Source organism: Arachis hypogaea, chromosome 9, assembly GCF_003086295.3.
Source record: "Arachis hypogaea cultivar Tifrunner chromosome 9, arahy.Tifrunner.gnm2.J5K5, whole genome shotgun sequence".
Classification (NCBI taxonomy): domain Eukaryota; kingdom Viridiplantae; phylum Streptophyta; class Magnoliopsida; order Fabales; family Fabaceae; genus Arachis; species Arachis hypogaea.
The window spans coordinates 81,603,540-81,629,458 of record NC_092044.1 but is presented as its reverse complement, the minus strand read 5'-3'; the positions used below and the strand labels follow the sequence as shown (position 1 = coordinate 81,629,458).

General features: G+C 36.7%; 1 pseudogene; it reads left to right on the top strand.

The window, feature by feature from the left end:
- Nucleotides 1-22,514: 22,514 nt before the first annotated feature.
- On the top strand, nt 22,515-25,393 carry LOC140175150 (phosphatidylinositol 4-phosphate 5-kinase 4-like; annotated as a pseudogene).
- Nucleotides 25,394-25,919: the final 526 nt, after the last annotated feature.

Here is a 25,919-nt window from a genome sequence, read left to right as displayed (position 1 = left end):
TTAAAATCAAACAAGAAAGATTACCAAGAACAAGTTGAACACAATGAAGAACACTCAAGAACAATTTTCAAAAATTAAAAAAAAATATGAAAACAGACGATACACCAAATTTAAAAACTGACACAAGACTCAAACAAAAGACAAAGATTACTAAAGAAAAGAAAAGGTTTTGAAAAAAAATTTTGAAAATGAAAACAAAAGACACAAACAAAGAGAGCAATTAAACCTTAAAGAATACCAAATCTAAGCAACAAGATAGTCCGGTAGTTTATCAACCTTGAACAATCCCCGGCAACGGCGCCAAAAACTTGGTGCACGAAATTGAACTCCGCACAATTGAATCGGCAAGTGCACCGGGTCATCCAAGTAATACCTCAGGTGCGTGAGGGTCGAATCCCGCAGAGATTGTCGGATTGAGCAAGCAATGGCTATCTTGTAATCTTAGTCAGGCAATTAGAAAAGTTGGTTGTTTGTTGAAAGCATAAATAAAAATAGTAAAGAATGAAATACCCGATTGATGTGAAGACTGTGATAAAGATAAACTTAAGGCTTCAGAGATGCGTATTCTTTCCGGATTAACTTTTCTTACTGTCTACTTTAATAATGAATGATTCTTTCAATGGCAGCCGTAAGTGATTAATTCATATCCTCTGATGGAGAGGTAATAGTGGGTTAGGAATATTTCTCAAAACAAAACAAAATAATTCCGTTGCAAGTATAGTTCCGAACCAACATTCGACACTCAATCAAAGTTTAATTCAAAGGTTTGCACAATTCAAAACAAATATAAACCGGGAGTTTTAATTCCTAGGTCGTTCTCCCTAGGAATTACAATAGAGTGCTCAATTATTGGCTATGAAGTACGGAGGATTTAATGACAAGAGGCAAGAAATGTAAATAGCAAGAAGATAAATAAGCATGCAAAGAATTAAACTCAAGCAATTAATTAAGGAAAAGGGAAATTTAAATGCTAAGAAACCTCTTGTCAAGGATTGAGAGTTAAGGTTACCTATCCTAGCCATTGACCACAAACATATGATGATTATGAAGAGTTAATCCTACTTAGTCAACCCTAACATCGAGGATAAGTCAAATAGGCATAATTGATCTCAATCCACAAGTCCTAGCCAACTCTCTTAATGGAAGACTTAGAGTTAGTGGAAACCAAATCAACTAACTACCTTAATATATCAATCAAGAATGGATATCAATTACTCAAGGATCACCAAAGTCCTCAATTCCAAGCCAAGAGTGATGAAAAACTAGGCAAAAACTAAGCCAAGCATTTTATCAAACACTTGGTGTCCATCAAAATAAAATCATATTAAATTGCAATAAAAATAAATTCTAAAGCTACCAAATGCAAGAAATTAAAATCCAACAATTAAAGAGAGCAATAATAACATGAAAACATAAATTGCATTAAATGAAATTAAAATTAACAACGGGTTCAAATACATAAAAGTGGCAAAATTGAGAAAATAACAAGATAAAATAAAAAAATTAAGATAATAGAACAAAGAAATGTAGAAGAAACTAGATGAAAACAAGAATTAAAAAGACAAATTACAAGGAAATTAAACTAATAACCCTAATTTCTAGAGAGAACGGGGAGCTTCTCTCTCTAAAATATGACCTACAACATGACAAAACCAAACTACTAGCACGCCCCTTCATCCCTCTTCAATTTAGCTTGAAATAGCTTCAGAAATGAGTTGGATTAGGCTCTAGAAGCCCAAAAATCGCTGCCAGGGAGTTGCAATTAATGAAGTCACGTACCAGGACTTGTGCGTACGCACATTGGCTAAATTCTGACTCATGTGTACGCACACATTGTGTGTGTAGGGACACTTAGACTTATATCCACTATAGTAAATTGTATATCATTTTGAAACCCCAGATGTTAGCTTTCCAATGCCGTTAGAACCGCCTCATTTGGACCTCTATAGCTCAAGTTATGATCAATTTAGTGCGAAGAGGTCAAGATTGACAGCTTTGCAAATCCTTCATTTCTTAAATTCTTCCACTTTGCATGCTTTCCTTCCACTTCTTCAAGCCATTCTTACCTTTAAAACCTTAATTCATTCAAAAAAATATATCAAGGCATCAAATGGGAGAAAAGTGAATTAAAATTGGCAATTTTAAGCATAAAAAGTATATTTTTCACAATTAAGCATAATTAGGAAAGAATTCACAAAAGCATTCTATTTCAATGAATAAATACAAGAAAAAGTCAATCAAATCACCTAATTAAAGCTAATAAATACCATGAAATATGGAGTCATCACATCCCCACACTTAAACAATGGCATGTCCTCATGCTATACCAAAGGAAGACAAGAAGGGGAATTAACAATTATTCAATGTAACTATCTATATGCAATCTACCTATATGTATGTAACTATTATACCTTATACTATCTAACTATTTATATGTATTTAATTAGTCCAAATAAATCAATTTCCAAAAAAAACATCTATACACAATCAAGGGCTAAAGCAATTATAACCAAATCCTATTCACAATTGAATTGAGTCATATAAAAGAATTTAACCAAACGTGCAAGATAAGCAATAATCAAAGGTGGAAATATGGACTTGAATAATTAAACCCTCATCGGATATGTATATGCACTCTAGTCGCTCAAGTGTTTAGGGTCAATCCACTCAATTCTCCTCTATTCATGCTTTCTAAAGTTTGTTCTTCATCTAACCAATCAACAGGTATTTAATGTACATATGCGAAAATCATGAGGTCTTTAGAGGGTTGTAATGGGGCTAAGGATAAAGGTAAGGATATATATATGGCTAAGTGAACTTGCATTTGAATCTTTGATTAACCTAAGTTCTCACCTAACACGTACACAACCCATACAATTCTAATGCCAAACTTAGCTACCCAAAATCTCGCTTTTACATATACACACACTCATGCATCAAATTCAATCACATATGCATCGATTATTATTGATTTTTTTCATTAGGGTAATTTTGTCCCCATTTTATTATTTCTTTTCTTTCTTTTTTTCTTTTTTTCTTTTTTTTCTCTTTTTTTCCCAAGAACATAATATAAAGATACCAACATATCAATGCATATGATTTCTATAATATTACATGAGCATGTACCCTAAATTTCCAAATTTTTTTACAAGAATAAAACACATTTTTATCTACCAATGTTCCCAAATCTTTCCCACACTTAGTTGACACACACACTCACTAACTTAAGCTATTGAAAGATTCAAATTAGAGACATTCATTGTTTATCTGCTTATAGCTAGTAGTGTGCTCAATCAAAAACAAAAAGGGAAATTAAAAAGGCTCAAAGTGGCAAACAAAGATAAACAAAATGGTAGGTTATTTGGGTTAAAGGAGCTATAAAGAAATGATGGCTTCAATCACATAATGCATAAAAATACATTAAATAATGGATATATAGAATTAAACAAACCAAATATTGCAATCATAGAGAAGAGCAACACACAAGAATGAAATAAGTAGTCAAATGATGTAACCACACAATAAGGCCTAAAAAGTCACAGGTTGTATGTTCTCTAACTCAAAAACTATATTCCACAATGTCATGCAATTTTCAAAGAATTTCAACTCAATTCAATTTGAATTTTCAATGCCCTATATACAAAAAATAAGCTTCTTGGAAATTTCATTAATTAACTAACACTTAATTTATATATGTATATAATGTGATTGGATGAAAGATGTCAAAAATCCTAAGTTTAATTCCTAATTTCAATCAAACTAAAATAGCAAGTGTATAGGAAATCAAACTAGGTGTAAGCATCACATCATCCCAAATCACAATCATAGCTAAAATAAAAAAAATAAAAAGCGTATGGAAATGCCAAAATCAAAGGCAAAATGTAAAGATATGCATCACTATAATATAATACTAAGTTATGTACAAGTAAAATTAAAAAGTGCACTAAGCTAAGTAAAAAAGTAATAAACTAAATAAAAAGGTTTTCAAAAAGGATGAAATATATACAAAGCAACTAAAAAGCATAAAAAGAAACTAAACTAAAGGTGTTCAGAAATAAAATTTTCACCTAAAATGTGCTTGCTGAAGATGGACAACCTCCGCACACTTAAGATGTAGCACCATCCTCGGTGCTCAAGTCAAGCGGAGTGGAAAGAATCGTCGCTATCATCGGCTCCTCCGTCTGCTAGTGGGTCTCGGGCTACCTCCTCAAAATGTTCGAATGGAGTGTTTGGCTCAGGTGGAATGTCGTTGTCACCGGAGAGGATGATCCTCCTCAAGTGAACAGAAGCAGATAACTGAATCGCAAAACAGCATATATATGAAGTGAATAGAAATATATGATTGAACGAAAGCATGCATGAAAACCAATGTGAAAGTAAATGGCAAGAACTTCTGATGTGCGGATATTTTATACGCTTTTTGCCATCATTTTCATATAGTTTAATTTTTAGTATGTTTTATTAAGTTTTACTAAGTTTTTATAGGTTTTAGTGCAAAATTCACATTTTTGGATTCTACTTTGAGTTTGTGTATTTTTATGTAATTTCAGGTATTTTCTGGCTGAAATTGAGGAGCTGGAGGAAAAGTCTGATTCAGAGGCAGAGAAAGCACTGTAGATGCTGTACGGATTTGACCTCCTTGCACTTGAAATAGCTTTTATAGAGCTACAGACATCCAAATGGAGCTTTTTCAATGGCTATGAAAAGCTACCATCCAGAGCTTTCCATAAATATGTAATAGTCTATACTTATACTTCAGAATTGAAGGCCCAAAACTGGCGTTCAACGCCAACCTCCTGCCCTATTCTGGCGTCCAACGCCCAAAGGAGAAGAGACCAGCGTCCAACACCTATAAAGGACCCCCTAGTCAGCGTTCAACAGCCTAGAAACCTCCTAGCATGTGGTTTTCCATCAAGCTCAGCCCAAACACTCACCAAGTGGGCCCCGGAAGTGGATTTTAGTACTAAAAGACTGTTTTACCCTTTTTATGTAATCCTTAGTCATTAATCTAGTATTTATTTGAGAAATTTTATTCTTTTGAGACATTCAATCTCTTCTAGCATATTTCAAATTTCACATTGTATTTTCTATCAGTATGAGTTTCTAAACCTCCTAGGTTGAAGGGAGGAGCTCTGCTGAGTTTTATGGATTAATAAAGTACCACTGTTCTTTCTCAATTCGTGTTTGATTCTCTATTGTAAGATGTATTTTCGTTCTTCATTCTAAGACCGCGTGCTTGACAACCATCTGTGTTCTTCCTGGGTTCGTGTGACTACATAACTGGAAAGTATTGAACCACTAGCTTGATTATAAATCTCTTAGATGGCTAATCCATGACTTCGTTGGGGAATTCTCGAGACACCAGTTCAGCTGAGGTATGGGGAGATTGATGAACAGGACTTTTGATGGTAAAGAATTTCACAATAAATTCTCATTGCAAGTATAGTTTCTAAACCAATTAAAATCCTTTCATACAAAAAATTGTTTGTCACAAGTACAAACCCCTAAAAATAATAACCGAAGTATTCAAACCTCGGGTCGTCTCTCAAAGGAATTACAGGGAAGTGTTCTTGCTATTGGTTACGAGATGTATATTTTGGGGTTTTTAGTAAGGAACAAGAAAGGTAAATTGCAAAGGAATTCAAATGATAAAAAGGTCTTGGCAAAGGTTAGTGGTCAAGGGTCTCTATCCCTATCACTAACCACAACATGATAATTGCAAGGATTAATCCCATTAAGTCATCCTTTAACAAGTGAAGGAAAGTCAAATGAGCTATATCAATCCAAGTCCATAAGTCCTAGCTACTCACTAATTGAATTAATGGAAGCTAGAGTCAATGGCTATCAATTATCAATCACTTGGACATTAGTAACTCAACAATTTCTAAGTTACCATCCCAAGCCAAGAACACCAAAAGTCTACTCTAGCATCCTTCCAAGCATTTCATCAAACACTTGAAAGGCATAAAAGGAAAGCAATATAACATTGCAAAGAAATATAAAATCTAACAATTCCTAATATGAGCAATCAACAACCATAATCAAAGAGGGCACAATTAACATGAATTACCTCAAATTGCATTAAAAGAAAATAAAAGGAACAAGATTGTATCAACAACAAAGTAAATAATTACGATAATTAAATGCTAACTAGAGAAAGGAGAGGTAGAAGAACAAGGAATCGAAGAGGAAAAGTAGATCAAAGTATGAATTAAACATAGATATAAGAGAAGAAATAAACCCAATCCTAATCCTAATTCTAGAGAGAAGAGAGAGTTTCTCTCTCTAGAAACTAACTCTAAAACTAAACTTAAACTCTAACTAAATTAAACTATGTGCTAATGTGTAATCCCCCTTGATTCCCCTTCAATCCTTGGGTTTAATAGCATCAGAAGTGAGTTGGATTTGGGCCTGGGATGCCCCAAAATCTCCCCCAGCGCTTTCACTTTAATGAGGTCACATGCAAGCCTCGACACGTACGCGTGGGTCACGTGTATGCGTTGCTAGGCAATTTTCCATCCACGCGTACGCACCGTGTACGCGTACGCGTCTCCATGCGACTTCACTTTCCACGCTTCCGCGTCTGCTGCGTGTGCGCGTCGATGAGTGTATCCCAAATCCTTGATTTTCCATGATTCTACACTTTGCATGCTTTTCTCTTCACTCCTTTGATCCATTCCTAGTCTTTTCATCCTAAAATCACTAACAAACACATCAAGGCATCTAGTGGAATCAAAGGTGAATTAAATTTAGCTAATTAAAGGACTAAAAAGCATGTTTTCACACTTAAGCATAATTTAGGAAGAAATCATGAAACCATGCCATTTCATTGAATAAATGTGGGAAAAGTGGATAAAATCCACCTAAATTGAGCGCAAAATGTACCACGAAATAGTGGTGCATCAGAGATTAGAAACTTTATGATAGAGGCTAGAATCCAAAGGCACAACATTCTTTAATCTGGAAGATTCAACCTTGTCTGTGGCGTTTTGAGTAGGATCACTAAGGGCAATGGACTGCAGAAGCTTCACCCTCAATTAGAATGGATCCACACTAACCCTGGTGTTCAGATATGGAGGAGCATTGGCGACCTCTCAACCGGCGATTATCACATACAGCCTACCAAAGAAGAAATCATTCACAGTTGAAGAAGACAATATGACCGGATTAATCTAGAAGAATAAAGCATCTCCAAGCCTTAACCATCTTCTTATCATTGCAACATATCAACCTAGTTAAGTTCCCTTTATTTTCTTTTTATGCGTTTAAACAAATCCAACAACTCTTCTATCTAATTGACTAAGATCTACAAGATAACCATAGCTTGCTTCAAACCACAATCCTCGTGGGATCGACCCTGACTCATCTAAGGTATTACTTGGATGACTCAGTGCAATTGCTGGTTCAGTTGTACGAAGTGTGGGAATTCCTGCACCATGTTTTTAGCACCGTTGTCGAGAATTATTCGAGTTTGTACAACTAATGGATTATCTTGTTGCTTAGATTAGGTATTGTCTTAAATTTGGTTAGAGTCTTTTTTTATTTTCTTCTTTCTTTTTTTTCGAAAAATCAAAAAAACCTTTCAAAAAATCTTTCAAGACCTTTTCTATTTTTGGCTATGTATTTCCTTTTGAGTTTCTTACTTTGAGTCTTACCTGTTTCTTGTTTTCTTTATCAAAAATTTTTCAAAAACCTTTTCTTTCCTTTATTTAATCTTTATTTTTTTTTTAGTCTTTTGTTTTTGTTCTTGTTGAATTTTCAAATTTCTTTGAGTCCCTTTCAAAAAATTTTCAAAAGTAGTGTCTTTCATTTGAGTCTTGTGTCAATCTTAAAGTTTGGTGTCTTCTTGTGTCTTCTCTTTAAAATTTTTTATGCGCCTGAGTAAGATCTACAAGATAACCATAGCTTGCTTCAAACCACAATCCTCGTGGGATCGACCCTGACTCACCTCAGGTATTACTTGGACGACCCAGTGCACTTGCTGGTTCAATTGTACGAAGTGTGAGAATTCGTGCACCAACTTCCAATCAATCAAACACATAACAACCACTTGACTTGCTTGTTTATCAAAGATAAAAGGAAGAAAGGAGCATTGTTGCAATGCTCGAAGAAAAAGAAAACAGTTAGTTGAAAAAGAAGAAATGAAAAATCAAAAGTTATGTAAAGAAAAAGAAAGTAGTTAGTTGAAAGAAAAAAGAAAATTTAGAAGTTATGTAAAGAAAAATAAAACAGCTAAAATTAAAGTTAGTTGAAAAGAAAAAAGATGGTTAAGAGTTAAGTGAAGAAAAAGAAAATAGTTAGTTGAAAAAAGAAAAGAAAAGTTAAAAGTTAGGTGAAGAAAAAGAAAAAGTTAGTTGCAAAAGAAAACAAAGGTTAAAAGTTATGGGAAAAGAAAGAAAAAGTAAGTTAAAGAAATCGAAGAAAAATCAAAAGTTAGGTGCATAGTCATAAGTTCCTTAATTCCAAAAAGTTTCAAAATTTTCAAAACAAACAAGTTTCTATTCACTTCTCAAAAAATTCAAGATGCCAAAACAAGTGATGCACATGTATATGTAGAGCACATAATCAAGTAAATATCAATCACAAGTAAAATGGCATAAGTTGAAGCAATTTGGTGTTGGCAAGTTAATACTTTAATGAACAATGCATATAAATGAAATTCAAACACCAAATCATAAGGAAGCATGAAAGTCATAAGGTTGACATATGATTTGAAAAGTTTGTGCACTCTGTGACTTAAGGCAATTTAGGCATGGAGAAAGTGAATCAAATTAGCCACATAGGTAAAAAGAAATATTCAACCTTGTGAGAGCATGCAAAAGAGGCACCAATTAAGAGAAATCCTAATTTATGGCCAATTGGGAAATTCATTCAAAACTCATCCAAAGCTCAAGAATAATATACAATTTAAAACAAGCAAGGAAGTTAAACCATTGACCAAAACTTGCAAGGGAGTCCTTGAGGAAATTTTCAAAACCTTTTTAGCAACTAAGGTCTATTGACACAGAAATACGTCAATTAGAATCTTGTTGCACCAAATAAAATAATGTCACTTAATAAAATAAGGTTAGGAAAAATCCTGCAGCATTTTTTAGCAGTAAATTGGCCTATTTTTCAATTTAAATCAATCAATTCAGATTCCATATGAATTAATTAATAATTAAAAACACAAAAACCATGTATGAGTTCACATGAACTAAGTAAATAGGCCAACCACATAACAAGAAAATGTTATCAAGCAATTTAAACCAAACCAAACTACAGCAAGCAGCATGGAATAGGTAATGGCGTAAGATACAGCACCAAACAGCACAATGAATAAAAAAAATTAATGGACTCAACCAACATTCATGGCATTGAATTCAATGATCATTCCAGGAGGAAATAGTATGTATTCAAGCAATTACTCACATTCGAATCCAACAGAGAAGTGCAAATTGGAACAAGAACTCAGTCCATAACACTCAACAAGAACAAAGCGACAATGAATAGCCAGGCAACAGCATCAAAAAAACTAATTTAGCACAAGGGCAGATCAACCAGCAACACAAAAACCAATTATAAATATAAAATTAGTCATTCCCAAACAGCAGCAACAATCAAGAAAAAACATAAATCCACTATCCAGTCCAAATTCTTTAACAATCTAAGCAACTAACATGCATTCCTAACTAACTAAATCAACAAAAATTAAACTAAGCTAACAGAAAACAGAAAAGGGAATAAAAAACAGAATTGAAAACATAATTGAAAATAGAAAAGAGAATGGAACATGGAAAGGCAGAAACAGAACAGAGAAAGGGAAGGGACAAGAGAAGGGGAAATAGAAGCAGAGGGATTCCGGCCCATAGGTGGCGACTCTAGGGTTCGAATAGGAGGCGAAGAAGAAGGAGGCTGGACGTGAGCTAGAGGTGAGCTCGGGGGCTGTCGCGGGTGCCGATGGTTGCACGATGGCTGACGCTGCTACAGGCGTGAAGGGAGGGGGTTGTGGCTAAAATGGTTCGGTCATGGGTCAGTGGTGAGGGAAAGAGAAAAGAGGAGAGGAAGAAGAATAGAGAAAGGGTTGTAGCTGGGTGGTCGCCAGTGGTAGTGAGCGGTGGCGGTTGGTTCGTTGGTGGATAGTGGTGGTGGTGGGCGTTGAAACAGAGAAGGAGAGGATAGGGACGAACGTTGGGGAAGGAGAAAAGGGGTACTGAGGAGTCACAGGAAGCGTCACCTAGGGGGTTGTGGACGCACATAGCTTTACGGGAGCTCCCAGCAGAGGGGGTTGATTTGGGGAAGCATACGCACACGGAGGTGTGTACGCTGGATTGGCGAAAAATTGGAAGTGACACGTTTGCGTCTGGTAGGCATACGCGTCGTATGCTGAAAATGGAACGCCAAGCGTACGCGTGATAGGCATACTTCAGAGTTAATATGCACACGCACTGGGTGTGCAAGTGCTCTGGATAGAGGGGTGGTATGAAAGTGTGCGTACGCACAGAAGATTTTTTTTATATATAACAGAAATTCACCCAACATTCCAAAATTTATATAAACAAGAAATAACAAAAATATGCAACTATTCACATTAAGCTTTAAAATGAGCCAAAATTTTATTTTCCAAATCAAAATCATGGACTATTCAAAACACTTTTAATATGCACAAACAAGAATCTATCAAAACTATTTCAACCATCCAAAAACTAATTAAAAATTTTAAACATGCAATTCAAGTCAAAAAGACAAATTAAAATAAAATTGCTAACTATTCACATATGTATTATAAAACAAAAATTTATTAAAGCAAGCTAACAACCAAGAGATATATTTACAAGTAAAAAATCAAGCAACCAATCAAAAATAAACTATTCACATATACAGATATTAACAATAACCAACGATGTAACACCATTGCAATCCCCAACAACGGCGCCAAAAACTTGATGATGGCCTAAAGTGGGTTAGGAATTTTTCTCAAAATAGAATTGGCATTGCAAGTATAGTCCAAACACAACAATTGACCATCAATCAAAGTTTAAATAAAGATGTCACAATCAACACAAAATAATTGGGAGTTTTAAATCTCGGGTCGTTCTCCCTAGAAATTGCAATTAAGTGTCCAATTGTTGGCTCTGAGGGAATTGGGGGTTTTGGTTGAAATAAGTGAGAAATGTAAATTGCAAGAAATTAAAGATGCATGCAAGGAATTAAACTCAAGCAATTAATCAAGGAAAAGTGGAATTTAAATGCTAAGAAACCTCTTGGCAAGGATTGAAAGTTAAGGTTACCTATCCTAGCCATTGACCACAAACATATGATGATTATGAAGAGTTAATTCTACTTAATCAATCCTAACATCGAGGATAAGTCAAATAGGCATAATTGATCTCAATAGACAAGTTCTAGCCAACTCTCTTAATGGAAGACTTAGAGTTAGTAGAAACCAAATCAACTAACTACCCTAATATATCAATCAAGAATGGACATCAATAACTCAAGGGTCACCAAAGTCCTCAATTCCAAGCCAAGAGTGATGAAAAACTAAGCAAAAACTAAGCCATGCATTTTATCAAATACTTGGTGTGCATGAAAATAAATTATATTAAATTGCAATAAAAGTAAATTCTAAAGCTACCAAATGCAAGAAATTCAACAATTAAAGAGAGCAATAATAACATGAAAACATAAATTGCATTAAATGAAATTAGAATTAACAAAGGGTTCAAATACATAAAAGTGGCGAAATTGAAAAAATAACAAGATAAACTAAGAAAATTAAGATAATAGAACAAAGAAAGGTAGAAAAACTAGATGAAAACAAGAATTAAAAGTCATATTACAAGGAAATTAAACTAATAACCCTAATTTCTAGAGAGAATAGGGGAGCTTCTCTCTCTAGAATATGACCTACAACATGACAAAACCAAACCTAATTGCTCCCCCCTTCATCCCTCTTCAATTTGGCTTGGAATAGCTTTAGAAATGAGTTGTATTGGACTTTGGAAGACCAAAAATCACTGCCAATGAGTTGCAAATAATGAATTCACATGCCAGGAATTGTGCGTATGCACAGGTGTGTGTGTGCGCACACTGGCTAAATCCGGACTCATGCATACGCATATATTGTCTGTGTACGTACACTTAGAATTATGTCCACTATAGAAAATTGTATATCATTTTGAAGCTCCAGATGATAGCTTTCCAATGCTACTGAAACCGCCTCATTTGGACCTTTATAGTTCAAGCTATGATCAATTTAGTGCAAAGAGGTCAAGATTGACAGCTTTGCAAATCCTTCATTTCTTGAATTCTTCCACTTTGCATGCTTTCCTTCCACTTCTTCAGGCCATTCTTACCTTTAAAACCTTAATTCACTTAAACAAATATATCAAGGCTTTGAATGGAAGAAAAGTGAATTAAAATTTGCAATTTTAAGATAAAAAGTATGTTTTTCACAATTAAGCACAATTAGGAAATAATTCACAAAAGCATGCTATTTAAATGAATAAATGCAATAAAGGTCAATGAAATCCACCTAATTAAAGCAAATAAATATCATGAAATATGGATTCATCATCCTCTCATTAAGTTAATCTCTTCTAAACCATAGCAGTCTGATGAGCGGATAATTTATACGCTTTTTGGCATTGTTTTTAGGTAGTTTTTAGTAAGTTCAAGCTAATTTTAGGGATGTTTTCATTAGTTTTTATGTTAAATTCACATTTCTGGACTTTACTATGAGTTTGTGTATTTTTCTGTGATTTCAGGTAATTTCTGGCTGAAATTGAGGGACTTGAGCAAAACTCTGAAAAAGGCTGACAAAAGGACTGCTGATGCAGTTGGAATCTAACCTCTCTGCACTCAAAATAGATTTTCTAGAGCTAAAGAACTCTAAATGGCGCGCTCTCAACGGCGTTGGAAAGTAGACATCCAGAGCTTTCCAGCAATATATAATAGTCCATACTTTATTTGGGAATTGACGACGTAAAGTGGCGCTCAACGCCAAGTACATGCTGCTATCTGGAGTTAAACACCAGAAACACGTCACGACCCAGAGTTGAACGCCCAAAACACGTTACAACTTGGCGTTCAACTCCAATAAAAGCCTCAGCTCGTGGATAGATCAAGCTCAGCCCAAACATACACCAAGTGGGCCCCGGAAGTGGATTTATGCATCAATTACTTACTCATGTAAACCCTAGTAGCTAGTCTAGTATAAATAGGATAATTTACTATTGTATTAGACATCTTTTTGATCACTTTAGATATTAGGATCATCTCTGGACGCCTAGTCCTTATACCATGGGGGCTGGCCATTCGGCCATGCCTGAACCTTTCACTTATGTATTTTCAACGGTGGAGTTTCTACACACCATAGATTAAGGGTGTGGAGCTCTGCTGTACCTCAAGTTTCAATACAATTACTATTATTTTCTATTTAATTCTCTTTTATTCTTATTCCAAGATATACGTTGCACTTCAACTTGATGAATGTGATGATCCGTGACACTCATCATCATTCTCACCTATGAACGCGCGTGACTGACAACCACTCCCGTTCTACCTTAGGCCGGGCGCATATCTCTTAGATTCCCCAACAGAATCTTCGTGGTATAAGCTAGATAGATGGCGGCATTCATGGGAATCCGGAAAGTCTAACCTTGTCTGTGGTATTCCGAGTAGGATTCCGGGAATCTGGAAAGTCTAACCTTGTCTGTGGTATTCCGAGTAAGATTCCGGTACTGAATGACTGTGACGAGCTTCAAACTCCTGAAGGCTGGGCGTTAGTGATAGACGCAAAAGAATCAATGGATTCTATTCCAACCTGATTGAGAACCGACAGATGATTAGCCGTGCTGTGACAGAGCATTTGGACCATTTTCACTGAGAGGATGGGATGTAGCCATTGTCAAGGGTGATGCCTCCAGACGATTAGCCATGCAGTGACAGCGCATAGGACCATTTTCCCGAGAGGATTAAAAGTAGCCATTGACGACGGTGATGCCCTACATACAGCTTGCCATGGAAAGGAGTAAGAAGGATTGGATGAATGTAATAAGAAAGTAGAGATTCAAGAGGAGCACAGCATCTCCATACGCCTATCTGAAATTTCCACTATTGATTTACATAAGTATTTCTATCCTATTTTATTTTCTGTTTATTATTAATTTTCGAACTCATCACAAACTATTTAATCTGCCTAACTGAGATTTACAAGGTGACTATAGCTTGCTTCATACCAACAATCTCTGTGGGATCGACCCTTACTCACGTAAAGTATTACTTGGATGACCCAGTACACTTGCTGGTTAAGTTGAACGGAGTTGTGAGCTTCTCTAACAGTGCCTGTAACTCTTTTGGTCCAACAACAACACTAAGTTGTTGGTGCCATTACCAGGGATTATTAAGATCCCAATTCATCATACCATGATCTCTTTGGGGTATTTTTGATTTCATACAAACACAAAGAGACCAATTTTGAAGATCACAATTTCGTCCACCACAGTCCACCATATCCGAGCAAGTCATGTCCTCTCATCAAGTTAACTCATGGCTTCCCACTATGGCCAAAGGTGGACCTAAGCATCCACTCCCCTTCGCGATCCTACTCAAAATGTCACAGACAAGGTCGGATCTCCCGAATCAGGGAATGCTGCTTCTCTGACTCTAGCCTGGATGCCACTGGTGCGCGGAATTATACTTCACACAACTGAACCAGCAAGTTCACTGGGTCATCCAAGTAATACCTGAGGTGAGTCAGGGTCGATCCCACGAGGATTGTGATTTGGAGCAAGCTATGGCTATTTTGTAGATCTTAGTTAGGCGGATAAAAGTGTTGTTTGTTTGTTAATTCACATTAAAGAAAAATAAATAAAACGTTACTCAGTTGATGATGAATACAATGATATGAGGATGGTTAAGGCTTGGAGATGCTTTATTCTTCTGGATCAATCCGGTCTTACTGTCTTCTTCAACTGTTAATGATGTCCTCTATGGCATACTGTATGTGATCAATGCCCTTCTTAAGAGATCGCCAATACTCCTCTAGATCTGAACCCCAGGGTTAGTGCGAATCCAGTCTGATTGAGGGTGAAGCTCCTGCAGTTCATTCTCTTTAGTGATCCTACTCAAAATGCCACAGACAAGGTCAAATATTCCGGATCAGAGAATGTCGTGCCTTTGGTTCTAGCCTCTACCACAAACACTCTAATCTCCCCGTACCTTGGCTGAACTGATGTTTTGAGATGTCCCCAACGAAGTCGTGGATTAGCCGACTAAGAGATGTAAATCAAACTAGTGGTTCATCATTGTCCGATGAAATACTTGCTCTGAACCCATGTAGATGAGATAACCTTGTGCCGGTTCAACGCATTCATAATGATGAAGAACATATATACATCATATAATAGAGAATCAAACACGTATTGAGATAGAACAGTAGCACTTTATTAATCCATAAAACTCAGCCGAGCTCCTCCCCTCAACCTAGGAGGTTTAGAAACTCATACTGACAGAAAATACAATGATAAACGTGTAAAGTGGTGGAAGATTTCTCAAAAGTGTAAAAGTTCTTAAATAAATACTAGGCTAGTGACTAAGGATTACATAAGAAGGGTAAAGCAGTCTTTTAGTGCTAAAAATCCACTTCTAAGGCCCAATTGGTGAGTGTTTGGGCTGAGCTTGATTAAGATCCACGTGATAAGAGGCCTCTAGGGTGTTGAACGCATGTTAGGGGGTCCTTTTTGGGCGTTCGACGCTGGTCTCTTCTCCTTTGGGCGTTGGACGCCAGAATGGGGTAGGAGGCTAGCGTTGAATGCTAGTTTTTGGCCTTCAATTCTGAAGCAAAGCATAGACTATTATATATTTCTGGAAATCCCTTGATCTTACCTTTTTAGAGCTGTTGAGAATGCTCTATTTGGATGTCTGTAGCTCCAGAAAAGCTCTTTCGAGTGCTAGGAAGTCAGATCCGGACAGCATCTGAAGTTTTTTCTCTGTCTCTAAATCAGACTTTTGCTTCAGCTCCTCAATTTCAGCTAGAAAATACCTGAAATTGCATAAAAATACATGAAATGAAATTAGAATCCAAAAATGTGAATTTTGCACTAAAACCTATGAAAACATAGTGTAACTTAAACAAAACATGCTGAAAACTATATGAAAATGATGCCAAAAAGCGTATAAAATATCCGCTCATCAGCCATAGAGACCTCAGTAACCCTTAGTCAATGGGATTTTATGTCACTTATCCAATGTCACGCAGGTACGCTCTTGGAATCCGCAGTGCACTCTCTAGCCGTGGTTCAATGCTATCTGTGTCAGGACTCAACGGGAAACCAAGTAGAATAAGGATGAATGTCACGGTTCATCCTTAATTCGTGAGATGAAGACCAAAAATGCACAAGAGAAGGGAATCAAACGTGTATTGAAATAGAAATAGTAATATTAATAATCCAGTAGAATCAACAGAGCTCCTAACCCTAACTTATGAGGTTTAGTTGCTCATAACTTACAAAAAGTAATAGTAAAATGTGAAAAGGGGCAAAGATCCCTAAGAGTGGTGATCTTTGTTTTATATATAATAACCTAATAACTAAGAATTACAAAAGTATGATAGACTAGACTAAAGCTGCGAAAGTCCACTCTTGAGCCCACTTTGGTTGAGTACTTGGGCTGAGCTTGCCGTCCAACTTGCGGAATGGGCGTTGAACGCCCATTGGGGGTGATTGGCGCTGCCTTTTGCCTCTTGGTGGCATTGAACACCAAGAATGGGGATGGAATGTGGCGTTCAACGCTGGCTTATGTTCCATAGGGGCGTTAACCGTAAAAAAGGGGGTAGTTCCTTGGTGTTTAATGTGCAATATGGGCAGACTCCTTTGAAGAAAAGTATGAACCATTATATATTGTTGGAAAGCTATAGAAGTTAGCTTTCCAACTCTATTGAGAGTGCGTCATTTGGATCTTTGTAGCTGCAGAAGTTCTTATTTTAGTGCATGGAGGTCAGAATCTGACAACATCCGCTACGCTTTCCTTGCCTCTGAATCGGACTTTGCCAAAACTCCTCAATTTTAGCCAGAAATTACCTGAAATCGTTAGAAAATACAACAACTCAAAGTAGAATCCAAAAATGTGAATTTTGCACTAAAACCTATAAAAATGTAATGAACCTTAAACAAAACATAACTAAAATAATATGAAAATATTGCCAAAAAGCGTACAAAATATCCGCTCATCAAATGCCTGAAAATTTGATGGACATTAAGGGACTTGTTTATGGACATCAAGGTCAGTCGAAATAACTCGAGTAGGAGTTAGAGTGACAACGAGAATCTGAAAAAGCCCTGAGGAAAGAAGTTCGACAACGGAGGGAATTAGAAAAAAAGCTCTCGAAACTGGAGTCCAACTTCAAAGGTAGAAGAATTCAAGCTGACTGAGAAGAAACACCTCTGATGAGCAAAGATGCATTTATAGAAGAAATCATGTAGGCTGAAGTCTCTTGAAATTTTAAAAGTTCGGATATAGATCTTTATGATGGAACCACCGACCCAAGGCATGATTTCAATAATTTCAAAAACCGCATGTACTTTGCAGACACATCAAATGCAACTCGCTATAAAGCCTTCCTAACTACATTAACAAAGGCAGTCATGAAGTGGTTTGATATTTTATCTTGTAGATTGGTCACCTGCTTTGACAATTTTGCAAAAAGCTTTCTCACTCGATTTTCTATTCAAAAGGATAAGGTCAAGCATGCACCGAGTCTCTTACAGGTAAATCAAGAAGTTGGAGAATCTCTATGAGTTTATATGAAAAGATTCAACAAACTATGTCTAGAGATTCAGAGCTTACCTACTGAAATAGTCATCATAGGACTGGTCAATGGCTTGAGGGAAGGACCCTTCTCTCAATCCATATCCAAGAGACACCCGACCTCTTTGTAAGAAGTACAAGAGCAGGCTGAAAAGTACATTAACATGGAAAAAACCGCTCGATTAAGGGAATTAGCCCCGAGACAATACAACTAATATTCGGCTCGAGATAAAGAGAAAGAATCAAAGAAAAAATAAGAATACAACTCGGACAAAACTCAAAATTATCACAACTACACCCCACTACGAGTGTCTCTTGTTGACGTTTACAGAGAGATTTTTCACACAGAAAAGATTTCAATGCCTCACACATCAAACAATTCAATCTCTAATATTTCCTGTTGTGGCATCTCATTATGGTTGAGAAGATTTCTAGTTTTTTGGTACTTGTCATAGTTCCTCAGAAAATCTTGAGCATCTCTAAAGAGAGTCGGCCAATAAAAACTACTCTTGAGGAGCTTTGTTGTTGTTGTCTCACCACTAAAGTGGCCACCATACTCAAAACCATGATAATGCCAAAGAATCTGTTGTACCTTCTCATCCGAAATACATCGTCAGATGATACTATCTGAGCATCTCTTGAAAAGATAGAGCTCCTCCCAAAAGAAATACTTGGTATCACTGAGCAGCTTCTTCACCTGTTGTTTCACATACTCTTTTGGTATGAACCTTATAGCCTTGTAGTTTGCAATATCTTCCAACCATGGGGATTTCTGTATAGCAAAGATTTACTCATCAGAAAAAGTCTCATTCACAAGAGTGGGTTGTTGCATGACATCTTCAAGATCAATCCTGAAAAGGTGGTCAGCCACTTGATTCTCTGACTCTTTCCTATCTCTAATCTCAATATCAAACTCCTGAAGAAGGAGCACCCACCTGATCAGTCTTGGTTTAGCATCCTGTTTGGTTAGAAGGTATTTAAGAGCAGCATGTTTAGTATAAACAATAACCCTAAAACCAATCAAATAGGACCTAAACTTATCAAAAGCAAAAACTATAGATAATAGTTCTTTTTGTAGTTGTGTAATTCTTTTGTGCGTCATTTAACACACGGCTAGCATAATAAATGACGTGCACAAGATTGTCTTATCTTTGTCCCAAGACAGCTCCTATAGCATGGTCACTGGCATCACACATCAATTCAAATAGTAAATCCCAGTTAAAAGGAGCTATAATAGGTGCAGAGACAAGATGAGCTTTCAGAGTCTCAAAAGCATGAAAACAATCATCATTAAAGCAAAAAGGAATGTCTGCAACTAAGAGTTTGCTCAGAGGTTTAGCAATTTTAGAAAAATCCTTTATAAACCTTCTATAAAAACCTGCATGTCCTAAGAAGCTTTACATTAGTAGGTGACTTAGCTTTATCAACCTCTATTCGTTTTCTTCAAATTCGGTACCCAAGAACAATATCTTCAATCACCATAAAATGGCATTTTTCCCAGTTCAAAACAAGGTTTCTTTCTTGGCACCGCTTTAAGACTAAGAAAAGATTTCTCAAGCAAGAATCAAAAGAATAACCAAATACAGAAAAAATATCCATAAATACCTCAATAAAATTTTCAACCATGTCAGAAAATATAGAAAGTATACACCTTTGAAAAGTTGTTGGGGCATTGCACAATTCAAATGTCATCCTCCAATAAGCAAATACACCAAAAGGATAAGTGAATGCCATCTTCTCCTGATCTTGAGGGTCTACTGCAATCTGATTATATCCAGAATAACCATATAGAAAATAATAAAATGCATGTCCAGCTAACCTCTCAAGCATCTGATCAATAAAAGGCAACGAAAAGTGGTCCTTCCTTGTTATAGTGTTAAGCCTCCTGTAAGCAATGCATATATTCCACCTGGTGATAGTTCATGTAGGAATCAACTTATTCTTCCCATTCTTGACCACTATCACGCCTCCCTTCTTGGAAATAACTTGCACGGGATTCACCCATGCACTGTCAGAAATTGGGTAAATTATCCCGGCTTCACAGAGCTTTATGACCTCTTTCTGAACCACCTCTTTCGTAGTTGAATTTAGTTGCCTTTGTGGTTGCACTAAGAGTTTAGCATCCTTCTTAAGTAGAATCTTATGTATACACATAGCCGGATTTATCCCTTTCAAGTCATTAATGGTACACCCAAGAGCTATTTTGTGGCTTCTAAGCACCAATATAAACGCATTCTCTTCATCATGACTCAAAGAGGAGCTATTAATCACTGGGATAGGAGTCATGCATACCTAGAAAATCATACTTAAGAGAGGGAGGAAAAGGCTTCAACTCAAGCTTGGGTGGCCCTTCCTCCTTAGTATGTGTGTTTGGTTTCCCCTTTTGTGGTGGTGGATCATCAATCTCTAGCAAACCATCCTCTAAAGGGGGTTCTAAAACATTATCAAGCTCTTTCACTTTAAGAACCTCTTGAATCAATGGCTCAATTAAATCATTCACATACATCCCTCAGGATCACTAGGATGTTGCATGGCCTCAAGTACATTAAGAACAACGTCTTTATCATTGACCCTCAGAGTCATTTCACCCTTTTGCACATCAATACGGGCTCTCCTTGTAGCTAGAAAAGGTTTTTCCAAAATAATGGAAGCATTCACATCTTCTTCCATATCCATTACTACAATATCAATAGGGAAAATAAAGGGTCATACTTTCAGTAGTAAATTCCCAACAACTCCAAGAGAAAATTTAATTGAACGATCAGCAAGTTGAAGATAGATTCGAGTGGGTTTTACCTCATCAATTTGGAGCTTTCTCATCAAAGAAAGTGGCATGATATTAATGCTTGCTCCAAGATCACGTAATTCCCTCTGAATAGTAATATCTCCAATGGTGCAAGGAATTAAAAAGCTTCCCAAATCTTGCATCTTCTCAGGGAGATCCTACTTGATAATTGTATTGCATTCCTTAGTGAGCACCATGGTTTCACTCTCTCTCCAATTCCTCTTATTGGTCAACATTTCCTTCATGATTTTAGCATAGGGAGGAATCTGCTCTAAAGCCTCTTCAAAAGGAATGTTGATCTGCAGCTTCCTGAAGACTTCTAGGAATCTTGAAAATTACTTGTCTTTGGATGCCTTCTGAAGCTGCTGAGGATATGAAATTTTTGGCTTGTACTCGGGTATTGGAAACTTCATTTTATATTGCTCAACATCAACTCAAAAAGGTTGTGCGGATGTCTTTTAAGGGCGTGCTCCTTTTGTCCTTTGTCTCCTCTGGAGCTTATTTTTCAACTGGCTCCTCAGAAATATGTGCTTCTGTACCTGCTACCTTACAACTTCTCAGATGTATGGCCTTACATTCTTCTCTTGGGTTGGGCACTGTATCACTGGGGAAGGTGTGAGGGGCCTCTCAGCTACTTGCTTACTTAACTGACCCATTTGAACTTCCAAATTTCTAATTGAAGCTCTGGTTTCCTGCATGAAACTATTAGTATTCTTGGAGAGTTCTTAGGTGAAATTGATAACCTTTTGTTTGATAACTATATGCTTTATTATGATATTCTATTAGTACTTTGAGTGCTTTAATTTCTTCATAATTGTAGGTGAATGATAGCAAAAGAGAAGCAAAGCGTAAGCAAAGGGAATCAAGCATTGAAGACAAGTGCAAAGAGAGTTTGTGGATATTGTCAACTCTAACCTCTACACACTCCAATGAAAATAACTTGAGCTATAGAGGTCTAAATGAAGTAGTTCTAGTAGAATTAGAAAGCCAACTTTCGGATCTTTCTAATGATATATAACAGTCTGTGATGGAAGTTGAGTATGTGGGTGCAAAACACCATTCTTTGCCGCAGAAAAAAGTAGCACGAGACCATTGGCATTCCATACGCCAACCATTAGCATGCCACACGCCCAGCCCTGACCTCTGCATGATAAATTGATGATAACTTGAGCTATATGAGTCCAAATTATGTGCTTTCAACGGCATTAGAAAGCCAAATTCCAGAGTTTTATAACGATATATAATAGTTTATGGTGGATGTTGAGACTGTGGGTGAAACTCACCATTCTTTGACGCTAAAAGAAGTGACATAAAGCAAGGACGTGCAACACGCCCAAACCTTGGCGTGTCAGACGCCTTCAACAACAAAAGGGCACCATCTAGGGAACCATTAGCGTTCCATACGCCCTACCATTGGTGTTCTACATGCCACCTTTCTTTGTCACTTCCAAGCACTTCCTAAGACAATTTCAAGGACCCAGCGTGCAACACGCCAAGACACAGCATTGCATGCTGGGCCAACTTTCTAGATTATCCAAACCAAGGTAATTTGAGCGAAAAATGGACATGCAACACGCCAAGGAAGTGGGGTGTCACACGCCATGTAAAAAAGACACTTTTGGACGTGCATGGCATGGCGTTTTACACATCAGGAAGAGCGAACGTGTAGAATGGAAACACCTTTAAAATTATATTCGTGCGTACACATGGACCCATGCGTACGCACAAAAGCTAGAAGATTGAAGGGTCATACGTACACATGCCCCATGCGTACGCATGACCCCATGAATAGTAGGTGTTTTAAACACCAAAAGAGATAGTCATGCAAGCTTCACACGCCTTTAACACTTGTTGTGGAGCATTTTATATTGGAGTTTTTGAACACCACATATTGGCATGTCATACGCCAATGTCACACTCCCAGGACTTGATTTGTTAAATGGCATTTCACACGCCGAAGCTTGGCGTTGCACGCCGGGCCAAATATCCAGAAGATCACTTCAAGGACCCATTTGGGTGTGCCACACACCAGAACAAGGGTGTCTCACACGCGAAGAAAGAGGAAGCTCTATAGACCAAAGAGGAGTGATGTTTTGCATGCCACATATTGGCGTTTCTACATGCCATGGGTTGGCGTTTCACTACTACATTATAGACATTCAATAACACTTATCCGTTAACATTTTAATAAATGTTAGTAATTATCATAAAATTAATTTTTAGGTAACATTCATATTCAAACATTAGTAAATACCATTAAATTTTTAAATAACTTACAAAAATCGTTACCTATTTTCATATAGCTCTCAAAATCGAAACCCTTATGCCATGAAATCCCCTTGCAAAAACCGCTCATAATCGTTCTCACTGTCACTCTCATAGTGAAACCAGCTCTTGCTCTTCCTCAGTCATATCTTGTTCTGCTTCTCTGATCCCTTACTCTGCCTCATCAATCTCATAATTGGTAAATCAAAACCACAAGTGTGTGATTCCTCGTCTTCGCCACCGTTGCAGGCTCTCATCGGAATCTGGAACGACCTAGAGGAGATCAGCGGTAGCTTCAAGAACTCTCTATCGCTTCTCTCGTCCAACAAAGCCATCACGGGGATCTCCAAACTCGCCTCTCAACTATTGCAGCTGGAGCCCAACCACAAATGGCAAAGCGACGTCGACGGCGACGGCGACGTGGTGCCTGGTACGACGGAGGAGGTTGTTCGTTTCGTCAAGGAAATTTCCATGCGACCTGATTGTTGGATTGAATTCCCCTTGCCATTCCATCCTGGTAATACTTCAAACGTCCCTTCCTTGCTATGATCATGATTCTCTATCTCTCTTTCTGATTGTGAATTGTAATTACTTGATTGATTAATTGTTCGCTTGTCCTATTAATTGACGTTTTAATCTGTTCCAGAAGATTCATATTAGTTTCACATAGTTTGAAGTTTCACAATTAAATGAGTACTGAATCCTGATCAAGTTGAATTTAGCAGAGAGAAATCGCTTCATATCACTCGTTTTGTTATATATCTTGGAAAACCTATATATTTTGCACCTTTAGGTTTCTTATGTGGTAAGCGTGTATAACCTAGTTTACCTTCATACTGTTGCTACTCCTTCATGACAGAATTTGCTGTTCTTTGTACTGAAACCGAATATTAAAGCTCCACTATTGTATATTGTTGTAATATTTGTAATCAACTAACCTTAGAATTATGACTGGGTGGAACTCTAGGAGTAATTTCTGTGATACATATTGCAAAGACGTTATTACATGTTGTGAAACTAGTTGACCCCTTGTCAATATAGAGTCTAAAGTGGTCACCTAATCATGTCCTTCTAGCATATCTTCAATCTCTTGTCAATATGAGCTCATGCTTAATTTACAACTAGGAATAAGGTACATCAATCAGATTATTTGTATGACTTTTGAACTATTTGGTTACTTTATTTTAACTCTTGCCTAGTTTTCTTTGGGTTATTTCATAGGCACTTTGTTGCAAGACCTGCTCCCTTATCACCACTTTGTTTTAACTCCTTAAGTTGAAATATTTAAGGAGAAAGTGTGGACAACATTTCCACCTGAAGGATCAAAGTACATGCCACCGTATCCATCAGCCAAATTTAAGTGGAAGGATTACTGTCCAGTAGTTTTTAGGTCAGCTCTCTTAATTTGTTGTTGCCACAAAGTTATTTATCCATATTGCACAGTTCTTCTACAAAAGTGTAATTTTGGAATGAAGAAGACTCTTGATTTATACTAACTTGTGCATCTCACTCTAATCTCAGGGCTTTTAGGAAGCTATTCAAGGTGGATCCAGCTGATTACATGTTATCCATATGTGGAAATGAAGCTCTTCGTGAACTTTGCTCCCCCGGAAAAAGTGGAAGCTTCTTTTACTTGACGAATGACGACCGTTACATGATTAAGACAATGAAGAAAGCTGAAGTAAAAGTGAGTTCAATCTTGTCACAATACACTTGCAATTAATTTCTTATAAAACATGCCAGGAAAGCATGATGTTATTTGATATTGTTATGCCGGATTTCTTTGCAGGCTTTATTGAGAATGCTTCCTGCCTACTACACTCATTTTCGAACCTATCAAAATATAATGGTGACAAAGTATTATGGTTTGCATTGTGTCAAATTAACTGGACATATCCAAAGGAAGGTACATTTCCTATAGTGAGTGTTAGCATAACAGAAACTTATCCAAAAAATGAGGCCTCATTCTTTATTTCTTTCACTTATTAGGTTGATTAAAGCTTCAAAGTAGTTGATATTAACTAGTGCACATTCTAATAGGATAACATAACTGTCTAGTTTAATAGAACTATGAAATAAGAGATATAATCTTTAGAAATTGAACATAATAATACCATGTTTGATTTTCCAGGTTTGATTTAGCATAATGGGAAACCTTTTCCGTTCTAAATATAACACCGATAGACACTATGATCTTAAGGGATCTTCGCTTGGTCGGACAACCAATAAGCTTGAGACTAAGCTCAGTGAAACAACTATCCTTAAGGATCTTGATCTAAACTTTATATTTCAGCTGCAATCGTCTCGATTTGAAGAATTCTGCAGGTGATTAATGATTTCAGCACTCAATTTATCATTTTGCCTTGGAAAGCTAGCCTGTTAAGTGGAACAATAGCAAACTCCAAATACATTTTGCAGTTTTAATTTGTTTCTTCACTGTAAGCTAATTATATCTACATATACTTGTTTTCCAGTCAAATTGATAGAGACAGTGAGCTTCTAGAACAGGAGGCAATTATGGACTATAGTTTGTTACTAGGTATTCATTTCTGACATATATCACCAGATGGGGAACTTGTTCCTTGTGGATCTGAGAATCTTATCGGTAAATTTCTTATTTCAACACTATCTCCATTTCAAAATAACTGTCAATTTGAATTAAGTGATACAATAAAAAATTGTGTTTAATGTTTCTTGTGTTTGTGTTCTTTAAAAATCTCGTTTACTTCAGGAAAAGCCAAAAAGTCAAGGTTTTTATTATTATTTCAACATTCTTATACCACATTTTTCTTTTTAATTAATCACTTAATCAATTAACTTGTTACTCAAATTGTTGTTGTTACATGTTAGGGGTAGTGGCAAATCCAATCATCATCAACATCATCATCACTTGCAAGTAGTTCACAAGGTGCTGAATTGGCAAATGACTGCAGTGACCATAACAAGTTCTTTGTGAAAGTGTACATGGAAGGCATTTCAATTAGCAGAATACTCAACTCTTTAGTTCATGATGGCTATCATGAATTGGTTAAAGCTCTTGAACAAATGTTTGACACTACCATACTCTGTAATAAACTCT